This window comes from Chrysochloris asiatica, unplaced genomic scaffold (genome assembly GCF_000296735.1).
Source record: "Chrysochloris asiatica unplaced genomic scaffold, ChrAsi1.0 scaffold00058, whole genome shotgun sequence".
Classification (NCBI taxonomy): domain Eukaryota; kingdom Metazoa; phylum Chordata; class Mammalia; order Afrosoricida; family Chrysochloridae; genus Chrysochloris; species Chrysochloris asiatica.
The window spans coordinates 484,753-490,613 of record NW_006408576.1 but is presented as its reverse complement, the minus strand read 5'-3'; the positions used below and the strand labels follow the sequence as shown (position 1 = coordinate 490,613).

At 38.8% G+C, this 5,861-nt stretch overlaps 1 pseudogene; it reads left to right on the top strand.

Annotated features, from left to right (window-relative positions):
* Nucleotides 1–3,723: 3,723 nt before the first annotated feature.
* The window catches only part of LOC102838347, a 74,292-nt pseudogene continuing 72,154 nt past the window's right edge, over nucleotides 3,724–5,861 (top strand).

Sequence of the window (5,861 nt, the reverse complement as noted above, 5' to 3'; positions counted from 1 at the left end):
TCTGGCTGAGAGACAGACTGACTGCTGATGGCTCCCAGAATCAGCAGGTCACTAGTTCAAGTCCAAAGAACTGAAGACTGGAAAAAAATACAGATGAAATATACAGACCCAACAAAAAGCAATCAAACTTTGCCAGAGTGTCTAAGACATTGGAAGCAGCCCTACCCGGAAAAAAAACACTCTTTTAAGTGATTGGCTGCTCATAGCAGAAGTCATCATAGAGTCGCTTACATTGTATTAGATCTCATTATGGGATAACTACATCTCTCTGGTAGCGTAATGGTTCATCGGACTGCGAACCGTAAGGTCAGCAGTTTGACACTACCAGCTGTTCTTCCGGAGAAAGATGAGGCATTCTGCTCCCGTAAAGATTTACACCCTCGGAAACCCTGTGCAGGGTCACTATGAGTCAGAACCAACTCCACGGTACTTAATAACAACAACAAAAACTCTGTACAGGGTCATTATGAGTCGGAATCGACTCCATGGCACATAACCACCACCACCACAACTCCATTAGAGTCCTGGTGTGGCACTGTGGGTTAATGCGCTGGATGCCAAAGTTTTGAACCACAAGGTTGGCAGTTCAAGCTCCCAGCTGCTCCTTGGAAACCCTATATAGGTTCACTATGGGTTGGAACCGAATTGATGGCATTTAACAACAACAACACATCTCAATTGCCAAACCAATGAGAATCAAGTTGACACAAAACTTCAGTATCACAAATAGTAACCTCAGAATTTGTATGGTCTGATATGCAAGTGAAAGGAACTTGATGAAAACTGTGTAAAGCAAAGGCGCAGCATTTACTTAAATTGTGAGCAGGTATGCGATGACTTTGAAGGGTGGGTGGCCAATGAAAGCCTCCATGCATAAACAAGTTTGTTGTAAGATACAAAGACAATGAAGTTTATAACATCAAATGTTGCTGTTGTTAGGTGCCATGGAGTCAGTACTGATTCACAGCAACACTATGAACAATAGACTGAAATACCGCCTGGTCCTGAACCAACCTCACATTTCTTGCTACACTTGAGCCCATTGCTGCTGCCTCTGTGCCAATTCATCTCACTGAGTGTCTTCCTCTTTTTTCCTCCAACCCTCCACTTTACCAAACATGACATTCTTTTCCAAGGACAGGTCCCTCCTGATAATATGTCTGAAGTACATGAAACAAAGGAGTCCTGGTGTGGTGCTGTGGGTTAATGCGCCAGACTGCAAAGTCGTTTGTACTGCAAGGTCGGTGGTTCAAGCTCACCAGCTGCTCCATGGAAACTCTATACAGGGTCACTACAGGTTGGAACCAACTTGATGGCACTTAACAACACAATGTGAGACGAAATCTGGTCACCCTGGCTTTCAAGTATTCTGGCTGTACTTCTTCCAACACTGATTGGTTTGTTCTTTTGGCAGTCCATTGTATTTTAATATTTTTTTTCCTACACCATAACTCAAGTGCATCAATCTTCTATGGTCTTCCTTATTCACTGTCCAACTTTCACATGCATATGAGGTTATTGAAAATACCATGGCTTGGAGCAGGCCTTAATCCTCAAACTATAACATCAAACAGTCTTAATAATTTTATTATTCTGTATGCATCAAAATGCTGTAACTTCTTTGGTCTCCTAAGCAAGCTAAAAGTTGGCCTACTTTGAACTTGACTATAGATATTGACAAGGAGTTCTGCTAGTGCAGTGGTTACTAATCGAGCTGAGAACCTCAAGGTCAGCAGTTCAAAACTATCAGCTGTTCCGTGGAAGAAAGATGAGGCTTTTTGCTCCCATAAAGATTTACAGCCTTGGAAACCCTGTACAGGGTCGCTATGAGTCGGTTCCAACTGCATGGCACATAATCACCACCATAGATATTGACATTTTACATTCATGTTTAACACATCTCAGGTTACCTATCTACAATAACACTCATCACAATATTCTAAAGCAAAACAATGTGTTTCTAAACTTGAATTTTGAAGTAGTATGTGGATCAGTGCTGTGGTGCTGGACTTAAGGAAAATTTCTACTAGGCAGGTCTTTTGATTAATCCGGGTCAGAATCATCCTGAAAACTGACCATAGAACTTTCAGCTATTAAACAGGAAGTGAAAATTGGAGGTTCTTGAGATAGTCAAGACTTCTAAATGTCATGATGATTCTAAACACACTGGAAATTATTCCATTTCCCCACAAATACAGTATATGGGATGTGAACAGTCTGCCATTCCCTAGAGCAAAACTGAGTTTCATAATGTGGACAGCAAAACTGACTTATTATTGGCATTTTTAAGGAAATATGGTATGAGTATTGTGAAAATTGAAAGACAAAGTTGAGACTCACATACAACAGCAAAATATGCATTAAACAGACACATACACACCAAAGGTCTGCCAAAATGAATAGGGTAAGGTAGGATCTGATCTTCCCAATCCAAATGGGGTAGGGAAGATCTGATCCTAATTTACACCTATACGTATATAAATCATTTTGGTCTTTTGGCTTAAAAAAGCAAACTAAACAAAACTTATCCCTAAAATTTTTTCTCTCCCACTCAAGCCAGAGATTTGATACTGATATAAATATTGTTTATAATGGCTAAAGTTACCTTCATTGTGAAAGTATTTACTAAGGAAGATATTGTATGTTAGGCATGGACCCAGCTGTTGGGGAAATGAGGAATATTTGTTAACCTCAAATTTCTTATCTTCTATTCAAGAGACTGAAATAACAGCAAAAATCAAAGTAGCTTGAATTACTGATATAAAATGCTATGAAATGACACATGGTTCTATTTATTGTAATGATATGATACATGAAGTTTGTTTCTAGCTTAATTTTCAACCTAATGATTTTTGCAAGGAAACAGAATATTTTTCTTCCTAGATATTAAGGAATTGTGACAAATTAATTTCAAAACTTAAAAGACTTACAAACTATGAAACGTGCTCTTGAAGTTAGACTAGCTAAAGTCAAGGAAAGAAATGATAAAGTAAAAGAGCTAAACAGAAAATTTCAGCTCAAGAAGACAATATAAACTATCATAATGTAATGTGCAATGATCTGCAGTTGGAAAACCAAAAGGGAAGAACATCTTGATGATTTCTCAAGCTGAAAGAACTGAAGAAAACATTCAAGCCTTAGGTTGTAATGTTGAAGAATTCAGGATGTATCAAAAGAAGGTGGAAGGAATACACAGAATAATTGTTCCAAAAAGAACTGGTCAGCATTCAAACATTCCAGGAGATAGTACTGGATCAATAACTGATAGCATTAAAGGAATACGTCCAAGTTGCACTGATGGTATTATTTAGAAACTAATCTTGACAAATTTATGGAAAACAACAGAAAATGTTTCAACAAACTGAGTGGAAGCAATCACTAGTTTATGCCAAGAAATTTAGAAGACAACTACCCGGTCAACTAACTGGAAGTGATCCAAATTTGTGTCCATTCCAAGGAAAGGTGACATTCAAGTAAAATATCATAATCATGTAAAATTTTGCTACAGATAATTCAAAATTGCTTGCAGCAGTACATCTACAGAGCTTCCAGAAATTCAAGAAAATTCAGAAGAGGAATGGACCTGGGGATATCATTGCTGTCATCAGGTGGACTTTGGTTGAAACTAGAGAACATATGAAAGATGTTTATTTGTGTTTTATTGAAAGGGAGAAGGCATTTGACTGTGTAGAAAATAACAAACTATGGATAACATGGTTAAAAATGGGTATTCCAAAACACTTCAATGTACACATCAAGAACCTGTTCACAGACCTAGAGGCAATCATTGGAGCAGAAGAAGGGAATATTGAATGGTTTAAAATTAGGAAAGGTGAGTGTCAGGACTACGTTTTCACCATATGTACTCAATCTGCCTATTGACCATATTATCCAAGAGGCTGGGTTATATGAAGAAGAAAGTGGCATCAAGATTATAGGAAAGTTCATAAATAACCTTCAATATGATGATGATATAATCTCACTTAATGGAAGCAAAGGGGACTTGAAGTACTTGACAATGAAGATCAAAGATTATATCCCTCAGTATGGATTGTACCCACCACTTGTCTATCAGTTTGTTGTAATGCAGTGGTTTGTATGTTGCTGTGATTCTGGAAGTTATGCCACAGGTGTTTTAAAAACCAGTAGGTTGACCCACAATGGACAGGTTTTAGTTGAGCTTCCAGATGAAGACAGACTAGGAAGAAGAGACAGACTACTTCCAAATAGTCATTGAAAACCTTATGAATAGCAGTGGAATACTGTCAGCAATATAGTATTGAATACTGAAGCATGAAGAACACCAGAATATTGTCCGATTTAATAACGTCAGAAAATGAGTCCCTCAGGATGGAAGGCACTCAAAATATGACTGGGAAAGAGTTGTCTCCTCAAAGTAGAGTTGACCATGATGACGTGAATTTAGTAAAGCCTTCGGGACTTCCATTTCCCTCCCCGGCACCCAAACTATCCAATGTCTATTCCCTGTGCTCCACCTTCCCTTCCCTCCCCTCAACACAACCCCCACATCACAACAACCTCCCCAGGCCCCAAACTATCCAGTGTCTATTCCCTGCCCTGTGTTTCACCTTCCCTTCCCTCCCCTCAACACACCACCCACATCCCAGCAACCAGCAAAGATTACCCACACTTTAGTATGGGTACTTTTCCTTAGTCTTTTACAGTAGTGGTCCTATGCAGTTTCTCTTTTATGACTGACTAATTTCACTCAACATAATGTCCTCAAGGTTCATCCATGTTATGCGGTGGCTTGCAGCTTCCTTGTTATTCTTCAAGGTAGCATAATATTTCATTGTGTGTGTGTACCACAGTTTGTTTAACCATCCTTCAGTTGATGGGCACTTTGGCTCTCTCCATCTTTTTGCTATTGTAAATAGTGCAGCTATGAACATTAGTGTGAATATATCTACTTGTGTTATGGCTCGTATATCTTGTGGGTAAATACCAAGTAGAGGAATTGCTGAATCATAAGGCATTTCTATTTGCAACCTTCTGAGGAAGTGACATATTGCTTTCCAGAGAAGTTGGACCATTTTGCAGTCCCACCAGCAATGCAGGAGTGTCCCAGTCTCTCCACATCCCCGCCAGCATTTCTTGTCTTCTATATTTTTTATCTTTGTTGTTGTTGCTGGTGTGAGATGATATCTCATTGTTGTTTTGATTTGCATCTCTCTAATGGCTAGTGATTGTGAACATTTCTTCATATGTTTGATGGCTGCCTGGATCTCCTCCTTGGTGAAGTGTCTGTTCATGTCCTGTGCCCATTTTTTAATTGGGTTATTTGTCTTTTTCCTGTACAGGTGTTGTGGTTTCCTATATATTTTAGAAATGAGTCCCTTCTCTGGTGTGTCATTGCAAAATATTTTCCCCATTCTGTGGGTTCCCTTTTTACTCCTCTGGGGAAGTCTTTTGATGCACATAAGTTTCTAATTTTTAGTATGTCCCACTCATCTATTTTGTCTACTTTTGTTTGTGTAGTTTTTTAAATATTTGGTAGTCTGTGTATTCCCTGAATTAGCGCCCTCACATTTGTCCCTATTTTTTCATTGATGTCCTTGATGATTCTGGGATTCACATTTAGGTCTTTGATCCATGGTGAGTTGGTTTTTGTATAAGGTGTGAGGTGAAGGTCTTGTTTCAATGTTTTGCATATCACTTTGCATTTCTACCAGCACCATTTATTGAAGAGACTATCACCTCCCCATGCAATATATTTAGGTGTTTTGTCAAAAATCAGTTGGCTGTATGTAGATGGGTTAATGTCTGGATTCTTGATTCTGTTCCATTGACCAATGTATCTTTCATTGTACCAGTACCAAGCTGTTTTGACCATTATAGCC